Below are 14346 nucleotides of genomic sequence, written 5' to 3'. Positions count from 1 at the left end.
TACCCCCTCTCTCTGTCTTTGTATTCTCGTCTCTTTTCTGTCTCTCTACCTCTTCCTCCTAACATTTCTGTCTCTCCACCTTCCTGCTGGCTGCCTCCAATGAACAGACAGTAGTTCAGCTCTCTGTACAACCAGCTGTTCCTAATCCAGGGATTAGATGATTCACTTACAGTTGCATCCTAATCCCTGTTGTCACGCTCTCACACACACAAACATGCAAATTAGGACAGATTTTCCTCCCAAATATCTCAGAAATGACATTCACACCTTTAACTGGATGGAAACTGGGTGTCGGAATAAGCACATCCATCAGAATGTACTGTCTCCTTTCAACAAGTCAGACGTTTGTCCCATTACTGTATATGCTCATTGGATCTGCAGGAGAGAAAAAAATACTTCTTGAAGTAAAGTGATTGAGTGTTTCAGCAGGGATGCGTGTATGCCATCCGCTTGCAACATAGTGGGCTAAATGATGACTTTTATTGTCAGCCATCCCTTTTCTCTGCTGCCTCTCTGCCCTGTTCACTGCCTGTAATCTGAGGAAAGTAGTCAAATTGTAACTCTTCTAATTGAAAATAAAGACTACTTATGAAAAATATTAGTGGAACGAAAACCAAACTCTACAAATGTCCACGTCTTCTTGTGTTCTTGTCAGCCAAAGCAGCAGTGGATTTCCTGTTTGGATTGAGACTGTAAAATCTATTATATTATGTGAAGACTTTTTGCAGAAGAGCCTTTGCTAAGAGAATATTGTAACTCTGACTGACATCAGTGCTCTCCTTTTACTCCTTTAACCTCACCAAAGCTAACCGGTCACTAAAAAGCATTAAACGTGTTCCACGGATTATTTGTTCTTTGCTGTCCACTCATAAAGCGATATAAGGATTTATATACTGTATTCTTCCTGACGCCCACTTGTTGCAGAGGCTTTGTCAAATATTTTTTACTGTAAACCCTGCCATGTGCTTACAGCCATGTGCTAAGTCAATTGTGGGTCCACAGGAAGTATTGTATAATATATGCACAGAAAGTGCTAAATATGTCAACATGCCCGGATAATTTGAGGTATGAAAGGAAATGTGGATGTAGATTAATTTAGTAAGAAAAGGCTCATTGTTTCGTTTTTATTTTCACTGAATAATATCCAGATTATTAAATAAAGTGAGCGGTGTAAAACCGGATTCAGCCAGATTTCTATACTCCCATGCATCCAAAAGTTGCATTTCCTGTTGCAATTGATTCTTGATGATCAATTTTCACTGCTCATTACAGTTAAAGTCCTATTGCGAAGAGGACAGCTCAAAATATGCTTATGGTTATAGAAAGTGAAGAGAAAAATGTGGAGAAAACAATATAAATAAAATAAAATACAGTTTTGTCTGATTGCCAGTTGATTTTTTACAACAAACAAGTCATTAATTGACAACTCTTCAACCGTCAAAACAAACTACCTTTCCATATTAGTCAAATGATGATAGAGTCTCTTGATTTCACAAAGCAGAATGAAGTCATAGTTTTCCATTAGCGAGTTAATTACTCAAAATCATGACATATTTTCAATAAATAATTGAAGCAAAAGGCAGTGTACAAATTCAATAACGGAAGCACAAATGCAAGTCTGCTGCTGTCTGCCAAAACTAGTTGATAACAACTGTGAGCAGTCTACAGGCTGTCGTAGACTGTGAAGGATCAACTGTTATTGTAACAGACAGGAACATTTCAAACGGCATTCACTTGGTCAAGGTATATAAAATATAGGTAAATAAAGGTATTTCCACTGTAAATTGGTGCATAAAAGTGTGTCAGAAGGCAGAAAAGGATGAAACATTTTAATAGTGCAACAAGGCAGGCCTGCTTGGTTCGTTCTGGGAATGATTTATATAGAATATGTTTACGGCTTTTACTCTCTAAATGGGACGTTTTGGGGCCGATTGGCGGAGATTTGCTATGGACAAAAATACACACGGCGATACACTGGTTAGAGCAAATTACGTTTAACCATGTATCCAGCTAATGTATATAGCTCACGTTACTGTATTGTGTGAACAGCTAACTTCATTTAATATTGTATGTGGCGCTGTTGCACCTAAACAAGTTCCTTCCCGAGACCATTTTGCAGAACCACACTCGCTGCGTCCGGAGCTTAGCGCCGCCCAAGATGATTGTGATTGGTTTAAAGAGATGCAAACAACCCCTGACCATTTATTCTCCTATCCAGGAACATTGTGTGGATTAGCCAGACCTTCCTCCGCAGCACAGTGGAGATAGGTCTGGCAATGCACTACTACTCCTACATGTATTGTGGGGTAACAATGACTACGTTTACATGCACATAATATTCTGGGTTTTGCCCTTACTCCGAAAAAGACGATATTCTGACTAAGCTGTTTACATGGCTAATGAAAGTGAATATTCCACTAATATTACCGTTTAGCTGTGCAAAATACGAATTTTTTAAAGTTTACCAGCGGTGGTGGACATACCCTAATAGGGTATGTAACATTGGTTGGGCTGAAAATTGCCCGAATGCTATTTTATTAGGCCCTTAACTACCCTGTGAATGTGGCTCTATTTGGAACAAGAGCTTTTCTTCCAAATATGGTATGCTCATGATTATTTAGATGAGCTGTGCGCTGATTGGTTTGAGCGAACCCCATAGAAACACATTGGAGACGAGACAGCAGGTCTCATATTTCAGACACTGCAAAGTTATAAATTTTTTGTTCGGGCTATTTCGTTATTAAATTCACTTCTGAGACTTTTTTAAGTGAGAAATCAACTATATAAAGCTCAAATAAGGGCCGTTTTACGAAAATGTATGGCTAATTGCAAATTTGGTAAGACGTGTCGGACTTTAGCTAGGAGCTCCACACAGGCCAATTTAGAAAAATGAGTGTAAACTGTTAACCCTGAATACACACATGCATGGAAACATATAAAGGAGAGAGATAGGTCATGTTCAGTTTAAAGCAGTGAACGGGAGGTGAAGGAAATGCATCAGAGTAGATGAATGATTCTAGGCATTAATTCTCGCTCGGCAATCCAGCCTCAATTTCCTGTTCGATTAAACGTGTCATTTAGGCTACATGTCACCTCCAATTTCTCTTTCTTTCTATCCCCATATATTCTCCCTCTTAAAGCTCATCTGTTTGCACAAATGAGACTAAATCCTTCACTTCTTCAGTGAATTGTGTTTACGCTCAGGATGTGCCATTGGAATGGTTTCAGGAGCTTCTCAGTCAGACACACTTAAGCAAGGTTTCCTTCCTCGGCTCCTACATCATCCCAGTGTAATACTTTGGGTAAACCATCTCTCTCTGAATAAGCTGGTGATATAAAACAGGAAGCTGCTACAACTGCTTTGAATAATGATAGCATCATTGCACCCAAGGATTTTCTGAAAAAGAATTTGGTTGACAGAAATTTCCTCGGTGGAGACAGCAGAAGATTTATTGATGGGAGACATTTACATCCGTGTGATATGTGTTTATTGTCTTATATATCATTTACATCAAGAATTGTTTAAACAGAACTGTAACTAACAATATATCTGATCTCTGTGTTGTCAAAGCTGTGTATTTATCAAGCAAAAATGCTACTACTGTATATACCTAGGTACAAAAGAAAATTGATACTTATATTTGTCAGTTCATTTAAGCCTGTATTAGTCTATAGTTCTTGCACACTTTTAGTTTCACCTTCACCTGCTAGCTAAATTGCACGTGGCTTGATTCAATACAACGCCCTTGATATCATATCATGGCATAGTAGGCTAAACTGTGATTATTTCATACATTCATGTCCCGAAACATATTGGGGGTTAATTCATTCAACATAATTCACAGCCAAATAACAATTAAAAGTATGTTATTTGAACATTTATAACCTAACCTAACCTGGCACTGCCTCCGTTTTGGCGTCTGCTGTGGTGCGCAGCGCTGCTCGGACCGTGCGCCGCTGCCCTTTTTTTCCTCCATAAACTCCGCTCTCAGCTACTTTGCCAGTTGCTGCATGAACTTCCTCCGGGACATTTTACAGCATGGTGCACTCCTTGGAGAGGATGTGTGTAATGATTCCAGCCAGTTGTAGCATGTATAAAGTTATATGAACACGTAGACAGTCACCAGCCATCTACATGTACCGCGCCTTTCACAGAGCGAGCGCGCAGTGCTTTTCTTCCGATTCAGAACAGAGTCCATCCACGCCGAAGTAGCCTACGTTACCGACTCTGGCTTTGCCTTCGGTCCATCGGTGATGCCCACACTTGTTACTCGAGACTGCTAGTTACGTTTCTCTGACAGAGACTATGATTATTACTAAGCAACCAAGATGCATCTTCAACCACGCAAAAGATTAATAACAAAACCGCGAAAATCCGAGCGGTCAATATGACTGTGTATGGCCAAAATAGGTAAAAGTGATTGTATTTTCTTTGCCTTGTGTGTAATGTATATAAAACAATTTTAAATGAAAATACAGACTCTTTTAGGAAAAGTCAGGTACCAGCAGGATTGTATTTTTTTATTTAGTAAAGTTATTACACATATAAATTTCAAAACGGTCAAAATGACCGTCCTGGCCGTTCTAGTGTTAAGGAACAGGCCGCAGGGGGACTATCTAGCAGCATGTATGCTACTCAGCATTAATGGGCCACCTCTTTCTGAATTCCCCTATAACGGAGCCTTGGAGTTATTTTTCCAAAAGCCAAGAAAAATCAAATGCACACAGCAAGGCTGCCAACTTTGCCACTGAGGCAAATATGCAATTAGTTTCATTATGAATGGTTTCATACTATAGCCTACTTTGGGTTTTGGTTTCCCTATGAAGAATTTCTTGTAAAATTAATTTTGTAGACCTACAGTTCCTCAAACATACAGTTCAATCAAAACGAAATGAAAATATGCCTCATTGTGTGTGAATAGAGGTGAATAATTATATTTGTTTGTGTTGCAGCGAAGTGTCAGTTCCGTTTAATACCTAAAACATTTGGCGGAGGGGCGCAGGACTGGGGAGCGGGGGGGGGGGGGTTCCGACAGATCTGCCCCCACTGCTAAAAAAAATCCTAGAGGAAACACTGATATTATAAAATTATGAGATACCCCTTTTTTTTGGAAAAAAATGTTATTCTAAAATGCAGTCTGCTGAGACATTTTCCCAGAAATACTATTAGTCCAACGATAAGCCACATTCTCATACATACTCACAAATCTTTCCCTGGTCCACTTTTCATCATATTTCATAACTACAGTAGTCCCTGGCTGCTTGACTGATGGTTTGCTTCCCAGTCAATTTCTGCAGTAAAAATATTGGGATATGCTTTTGACAGGTTTGCACTGAAATGTATTTCCTCCGCGGCAGCAAAACATGTTGTGGTAACACTTTTGGGGCTGACTAACTATAAAAAACACACAATATACAGAAATTAAATAAACTAGCCAACCTGGAAGCATGAAGGTCTGCAAACCCATAATGCAACACTCCCTTAATGTAACAGGCTCACACTGCAATGCAGGGACCAATGCTCACTGCATTCAGAGAGAGAAAGGGGAACATATAATGCAGTTGTGGACACATACATTTCTAGTCTCGGATGTAATACAATCCCCAATGTTTTCAGTTTCTAGGAAAAATATCTTATATTCAGGCCAATATTGCAGTCAACTGTCAACTGTTTAGGTACTTAGGTGGAATAAACTTGGGTTTGGGTACAGTCAGATGGCTGAGATGGTAACTCTATATTTTGGAATGGTCTTTCATGCTTATAGGTTGTAGAAACTCCTCTTTAAAAATAGGCTGGATGTTATTTTGTATTAAGGGTTTGCAAAAAAGGGTAATGTTATGTACATGGAGATTGAAAGAAAAACTAAAAAATAACTGGTGGTTCCAAACTTTTGATTGGTAATGTATGTATAATAATGGTCAAAATCACAATAAGTCTTACTACCATGTATATGAAATGTAACATTTTCTGCCCTGAACGGCTCACCCCCTTACCTCCATGACCAAAAGCAAAAATCTTCATGTTCTGTTGTCAGCAAAGAGCACCCAAGAGGCAAGAGAAAGCTCTGTCCTTAATTGGCATTAATTCTAGGGGTGCAAGATATATCGACTCAATATCATTATCGCAATATATCGAAAGTGTCGCAATAAGTATGCAATATTTAGTTTATTTTGTGGAGCGCTGCGTCCCGTCCGTTGGCTGTGTGGCTTAGTTGTGTTCGATTTAGAGCTTGAAACGCTATAATGATCATCATTTCATTGGCCAGTTACCGTGCCACTTGCACATGTTAGTGCACGTCAGCGCACGGGTCCACTACATGAAAAACCCTATGGAGTGTACCACGTGTGTGCATATTTCAACAGTGTAAGTGAAGAAATTGATAGTGACAACAAAACGGAACGAATCAGAGAAGCGAAAGAAAAGTTGTGTCCTGTTCTCTTTATTTATATATTTTATACTGTACAACCAGTAAAACATTTATTTATTCATGTTGTACCAGTCCAATATGACAGTTGAAATAAACCTTGTGTTGTAATAAAACTTGTTTGATTTGTTATGATCTATTTTGATGCGTTTTCCCGTAACTTTTGTAATTTTACGTATGTTTAAAAATATCGAAATGAATATCAATATCGCAATATTCATAATCGATATCGCAATATCACATTTTGTCAATATCGTGCAACCCTAATTAATTCATGGATTCAATTGATGGAATCTCGAAACCCATAATGCCACAGCGCTCGCTTTTCCAATTAATTCAACTTTTCAAAACTTGTTTCTACTCTAGTGCAGCTTCATAACATGTCAAAGGTCCGTGAGGTCGGCCACAGGCCTGACCTCATCCTTGAGGTAGGAAGGGGGCGATGTAAACACTATAATGGACTGCGCTACTTCATGACCCTTTAAGAGTCAGGCAGGTTGCAAGGTTAAATGTCTCCCAGCGACTCATTTCCTGTCAGTGAGGCTGAAGATGAAGGGGCTCAGCAGCTGTTCATCAGGGTTAAACAGGGAGGTATTGTTAGACAGAGGAGGCCACGCGATTCTGCTTTTGAGAGATGTTGCCATGGTGATACATAGTCACAGAACTCATTTTTGTGTGTGTGTGTGTGTGTGTGTGTGTGTGTGTGTCTGTGTGTGTCTGTTTTAGCTGACGGACATTTATATAACAGGTCCAACATAGATAAATAATGAAATGTCTGAGTCTGATACTGGAGTTTCTAGTCTGAAAGTGTAATATTGTACAAAATGGGTGATGTACAGTGTTAGAATAATGACTCCTCCGATTTCAAACACAAGATGCAGTTGTTTCTACTTGCAGGTCAAAGTTAAAGAGCAGTGACCTTTGACCTGCAAGTCTGCCAGAGCCAACACTGAAACAGGAAACTCATTGTTCAACTCAACAGTTGAGACATGGGTGAATATTTGCAGGAGCTGGTGCAAGTGTGAAAATGCCGTGTACATTTTACACTTGCATCCACACTGGCATTGCCAGGTTCTTTCCATAAAGATCACTGTGTACACTAAAACACCAGCCTGAGAGAAAAATCTTCTTCAGTGTCTACTTTTCTGTTGGTAAACGTGCACTGCTAACGTCTGTTTGCAGGCTAGATAGCTTATTAGCTGCTCAGCTACATTAAGAAGCATGTAAACGTATCTAAAATGATCACTTGTGTTCCATACTCTTCAATACCACTGCTAACAACACACTGTTGCACTATTGCTTGTAATTTAGCATTATTTGTTTACTTTTTCTATTGTTCCCCTGCCAGCATTCTGTACCAAAGCTAATCAATCGAACATAGATATTGACACGCCGTCCCAGCCGGCTGAGACAAAGAGGACCATTTCCGATATTTCCCCATAGACCTTTTATTTTTCCTTTTTAATTACAAATAAAAACAGTTAACCGTACCTTTAAAAAAACATACATACAAACAACAATATTTTTGACTGGAAAAAGGGATGACTAAATGTGATTTCAGTTGGACTTTTAAGTGTTAGGATTCTTTACAGCTGGCTTTGGTGGGGGATGTAAAACGGGAATACAGACAAATTAAAATATAAAAATGTTTATAAAATGTCTGTATAAACAACACACCTGGAAGCAAACATTCCTCAAACTCACACACTGCCTCTTCGTCTCAACCCTCTTGTTTCAAACGCTACACTGATGCATCTGCAATTCAGCAACGCTTCAAATCTGCGGCCACATTAATCAATGTCTCACACGCATGAAGTTTGGCTTTCTATCTCAAATCTATTTCATCCTTGGCTTGGACTAGCAGCTTTGTTGCAGAAAGGCGGTGAGCAGTTCACTCACTCTGCTGTGTCCACAGCTACAAATTGCCATTGGGATACAATTAATTTGAAATATTATTTAATTAGGGAAAGTTTGGGTAATGTTGTTTGTCAGACAGCGCTGCCTCCCATCGCTAACAAGCTCTTTAAGGACTATTTGTAAGGCCTATACTCTCTTTCTATAGGTCTTCTTTCACTCTGAATATTTGTATGCATTTGTAGCTTCTTTTCTATTTCAGACAATACTGTATTACTATATTAAAGGATTACAGGAACAAGGGATCAGGATTACAGAGATAAATTATCCTTCACTTCCAGATACTGCAGCACAGACTGGAAGTAAGTCAAACCGTATACACTCAACAGCTCAATTATGTGTGTATTTGTGAGAAAGTGGAAAACTAAATGTGTGTGAAGCATGTGTTATGTCCTCTTTGAATTATTGTTTTATTGTGAATATAAATACAAGATTTGAATGTGTGTTTGTGCAATGTGTATGAATGAGCTCTTGGGCCAGTACACAAGTGTGTGGTAGTGGTAGTAGTGTGAGTCCTGGGAGAGTAAAAAAATCAACTATCTTTATGCTTTATACCCACATTTGCAACATTGGTTTGTAGAATTTTGTCTTGAAGTATTGTATACTGTAGTAAAGAATGTCTCTCCACACATTGTTTCAAAAATAATTAGTGTCACAAATCATTGGAAGAGAGTAGGTGTGTGCAATATGTAATATCACAATGTGTAATTTATACACAAAGTGTTACACCCAGCGTTCAAATTGATTTTTGAAAAATTGTAACGTTTGTTTTTTATTTTCGAGTTATTTAATTATGTGGCAAGCCTGAACAAATTTGCAAGCTGCCTCACAGGTCTGACAGCAGCAAAAAAACCTGACTGAATTTCACTGGAAGAACCCTTCCATGTTATCTCAAAGTGATTGGTTTCTTTTATGGTTTGACATTATTTATTCAGGACAAGAGGCAACATCCAGCCAAGGCAGTACATACTAAGTAAATGAAATGCCTGGATATGTACAGTATGTGTTTATATTTGTACATATTTACATGTAGGTGCAGGTATAGGTATATGCATATACTGTAGGCATTGCAGTAAAACCATTTTCTTGTAACCCAGGAAGGGAAAAGGGAGGGATTTATTCCTGTTTTTATGTGTATTCTACGGTGGCCTTGAAGTGCAAATCACAACAGCAAATAGAAAAACGCAACAGTAAATCATAAAACACAACGGCAAATAGGAAAACACGACAGCAAAATAGGAAAACACGACAGCAAATATGAAAACACTTCAACAAATCATAAAACACAACGGCAAATAGGAAAACACAACGGCAAATAGGAAAACACGACAGCAAATAGGAAAACACGACAGCAAATATGAAAACACGACAGCAAATCAGAAAACACAACATTAGGTATTAGGTTATAGTTCAACTATCATGGGCTTTTTGGGCTTCAAACCATGTTTTAATTAACATTACCATGTGGAGTTCTTGACCACTAGTAGTGCTAAGGAGCAATGTTTTTAAGACTGCAGTCCCTGTTTTTTTCTTTTTTAAGATTATTGCTTGGGCATTTTTAGGCCTTTATTGACAAGACAGCTGAAGAAATGAAAGGGGAGAGAGAGGGGGAATGACATGCAGCAAAGGGCAGCAGGTCGGAGTCGAACTCGCCTCAGCTGCGTCGAGGATTAAACCTCTATATATGGGTGCCCGCTCTACCGACTGAGCTATCCAAGCGCTCTAGTCCCTGTTTTTTTGTGTTCTCATTAGTGCTGTCAGTTAAATGCGTTATTAATGGCGTTAACACAAACCCATTTTAATGGCGTCAATTTTTTTATCGCAAGATTAATGTTCTTTTTGGCCTAGCAAACTTTGTAGTTTTTTTCACAGGCTGTTGCAACAACTAGTAATGTTAGAAAAACTACAACACCACACCGGATCTAGCTAGACCGGAAACAAAACAACAGGCACGCCGCACACACTTGTTTGGGCTTGCAAGCCGGCCAAAGAGTAGTAGGCTAACATTACGTTTTGAATGGATGGCGAGCGCGAGATGCCGAAATGGATGCCAATAAGATTCTGAATGGAAAGTTTACTTTTAAAAAGTTGCCAAATGGTTCCATTGACAAGACCAAAGTGATCTGTGTGTTTTGTCATTGTGAACTGAGCTACCATCGCAGCACGTCCAGTCTGAAATACTACATGATGGCCAAGCACACAGCTGATGCGAATTCTCTGCCCCCTCGTCAAAACCAGGCGTCAAAAGCACTAAGCAAGCTGATCCACTTTTCCATATTAAGAGCATTAAAATGAGGAAAAATAATGGGACAAAAAGAAATCAAGGGACATTTAGAATAGATAAAAATGTGCGATTAATTGCGAGTTAACTATGACATTAATGTGATTAAATATTTCAATCGTTTGACAGCACTAATTCTCATGTATGCACATGAGGATGCATATGCAGACACACGCAGGTTACTCAATACACATTACTGCCAAAGGCTTCACACTATTCCATTTATCTACAGGTGGCAGTAACACACCAAGAAATGTAGGAATATGTCAACAAAAAGACAGTGAAGAAAAACAATGCTGGCAAGTAAACATGGATGCAATGTACAAGTCATCTGCGACTCCGACAATCATCTCTGGAACGCAGTCTCCCGCTTCCCAGGAGGTGCACAGGAAGTGTCATGTCCTTAAATGGGAAATTTTGCGGGGCGTTTTCCTATGCTAATTAGGAACAACTGGCACGTGCTTTCAATTACGAAGACGTGGGATTCATCAATCCTAAGAACACAGGTGCGAACAATTCTGTTGTTTAAGAACACGTCATGAATCCGACGTAGACTTTTCTTAAGAACATATTCAAGGGAAAAATAGGTATTGGTGAATGAGGGCCATTGATCCCAAATAGTGCAAGGTCACGTTTCCCATGTTATTGTTGCATGGAAATTGCAGATAGAGTTGTGAGCTGTACTGGGGTCTCACTCATACATGTCCCACAAGTTTTGCATTTGTTCTAGTGAACCATGTCCAAGTTAACAGGAGACAAAATTATGTTGAAAATTTAATTAAATAGGCCCCTGCTTACTAATTTCCAACATTGCTTTATACAATCACAGATGTCAAGAAGGGATAGGTACCTCTGGATGAAGAGTTAAATCTCTGACAGCTGACCATTTTTGTAACTCAACCAAGGGACTAGAGGTGTCCAGAACAATGGGAAAGAGGGTTGTTAGAAAGGATGCCATGAGACAGAGCGCTGAAGGGTTAGGGTTAGGGTTAGATTCTGCCGGGGTTATGCTGAGGAAAATTGACTGTTGTTGCAGTTGGTGGTACATCAACAGGCGAGTTTGATTTAGGAGGCTGTCTAATTGTACCACAGTGAAGTGCATCAGCGCTTCAACTGTCTCCCACGAAGTATACAACAAATGATAAATGTCAGTTTATTGACAGTGATGAAAAGTGTTGCTCAGATTGATTAATTGCTGCACAGCTGCCAGTATTCAAATGTGCGTCTAAATGAGGAAAGAAAACACGTGTATTCGGGTCGTTTTGCAGAGCACTGGAGAGACTAATGACATTTTCCACAAACATGACTGTAAAAGAGTAGATGAGTGAATAATCTGGAGAAAAATAACTGATGCGGATGCATCTCTGTGACATTAATTATGAATAACTCATCTAATCTAAACAACAATGTTAAGTTGGGACAAAATATAAATTACTTGCAAATTAAAGTTTTATTAAGGTAGAGCCCCTCAGGCGGCCAAGCAAGACGTCGAGGACTTTCAGGCGGTCGTCGTCAGGGCGGCCAAGCAGGAGGTCGAGGGCGGGGCCCCTCTAGAGGCCGCCTGCGAAGGCGAAACCCTTCTGGAGGCCGTCCGTGAAGGCGAAACCCCTCTGGAGGCTGTCTGCGAAGGCGAATCCCTTCTGGAGGCCGGCGGCAAAGGCGATATCCCTCTGGGGGCCGTCCACGAAGGGGAAAACCCTCTGGGGGCCGTCCGCGAGGGCGAATCCCTTCTGAAGGCCGAGCAGGTCTGCGGCAAAGGCGAAACCCCTCAGGAGAACAGGCAGACCGAGCATGAGAAGAGGCAGCTGGGCAGAAGACAGGCGACGAGTCAGCTGGGCTGAAGACCGCCAAACAGGCAACGGGAACAGAGGTCGACAGGGGTGCCGGAGACCGGCAAAGCCTCAGGGGCAGTCTCTGGGGCGCCGGAGACCGGCATAGTCACTGGCTTGCCAGTAAGCGAACACTCTGGGAGGTCAGTCGACGTGGACACTGGGATTCTGGAAGGCTGCTAGCCAGCTCGGGGACACTAGAAGGCTCGGGGACACTAGAAGGCTCGGGGACACTAGAAGGCTCGGGGACACTAGAAGGCTCGGGGACACTGGGCAGTGCTGGGACACTGGTCAACTCGGAGACACTGGGCAGTGCTGGGACACTGGGCTGCTCTGGAACACTGGGCAGCGCTGGGACACTTGGAACACTGGTCAGCTCAGGAACACTCACTGACCATGTTGCAGGCTGGGTGCCAACTGGCAGCAGGGGTAGCTGACTGCTAGCAGGCTTGGAAGAAGATGGCCTGCTAGCATGTTGGGGTGATGGCTCACGGCTAGGAGTCTCCAAGAAGTCTTGAATCCACTGCGGCAGGGAGCTCCTGAGCCAGGGTCAAGTGGAAACTCTCCAGCGAGCAGAACTAAGAACTGCCTCCTTAGCCTCCCAACCTTGAGCAAAACTCCACTCCCCAACAGCGCAGATAAGCCTACATGTTAGGTCACAAAGTTCGTCCTCAAATGACTCTGCTGGGTCCATTGTGGTCAGATCATTCTGTTATGTATGTTGCAGGGAATGGTGGACCCAAAAGCAGAGAGCAGATAGGCGAGAGTTGAGCTAGAGTTGAGAACAAAGTATTTATCAACAAAGGGAGTCCCGAATGAGCAGGCAACAACTGATTCCAGGGCGAAGGTTATAAGGAGAACTGGAAAAAACGAAAAAACAAAAGGCGTCCAAAACACAGGAACTAGAAATAAAAGGAAATCCAGGGAGTACAAAACTTGATCTTGACTGACACACAAAACACTACTGGAACAAACAAACTGGCAGGGAAAAACCACAAAGCACGCTGACGCTGGGACATACTACAAACAATGATCTGACACCGGACAGGGGGAAGACAAAGACTAAATACACTGGGTAACGAGGAAACACAAGACAGGTGACACAAGGCTGGAAAACAGGTAAAACACATTAGGGCAATCACAAGGGTGGGAAAACACAGGAAGTAAAACAAGACAAGACAGAAAACAAGACCGTCAAAATAAAACAGAAAACAAGGAAAAATACAAAACAGAAAAAACAGATTACCAAAATAAGACAAAACACACCAAACCCATAACAGGCATCAACAAAGTCTCATCTTTATCCACTTTATACGTCATCATTTATTCATATTATTTTGTATTATTAATCGGAATCTGCAAAGCAACTAAAGCTCTTAAATAAAAATCGTACAATAGCCTACTCGACTCTGAAATGTGGCGGAGTAGAAGTAGCCTAATAAGTAGGAGAAAATGAAAATACTCAATTAAAAGCACCTTACAATTGAATCGAAGTAGCCTATGGTATAGTTACTTTCCACCGCTGATAAAATGTAATGATATTATGTGTAGCAAGACTAAACATTAATTCCCGACATGTTTATATCTGTCAGCAGCTCGGACACACTACTGTCGGCAAATTGCCAAAACTGCATAGTGTCCCTTTAAACTGAGTCAGGCGCAAGTAGAAGAAGAATTTACCCTGTCCAGTGCGCCCCTCCACCAATCCTCCGTCAGCCCCACCCCGAGCTCCACCTCCCACCTAGATCATGTCTTAGCAACATTGTCTTTAATCTGAAAATCAAGCCCCAGTTCCACTTAATTCTACTGGAACATTTTTAATTATTTTAATTTGTTATTGCTTGACCACGCCAATCAAAACTGAATGTTAATACACCAAGACTGCGCAGGTCATTTG

Source organism: Sander vitreus, chromosome 16, assembly GCF_031162955.1.
Source record: "Sander vitreus isolate 19-12246 chromosome 16, sanVit1, whole genome shotgun sequence".
Classification (NCBI taxonomy): Eukaryota; Metazoa; Chordata; class Actinopteri; order Perciformes; family Percidae; genus Sander; species Sander vitreus.
The sequence above is the reverse complement of the archived record's forward strand: the minus strand, read 5'-3'. Positions refer to the sequence as shown.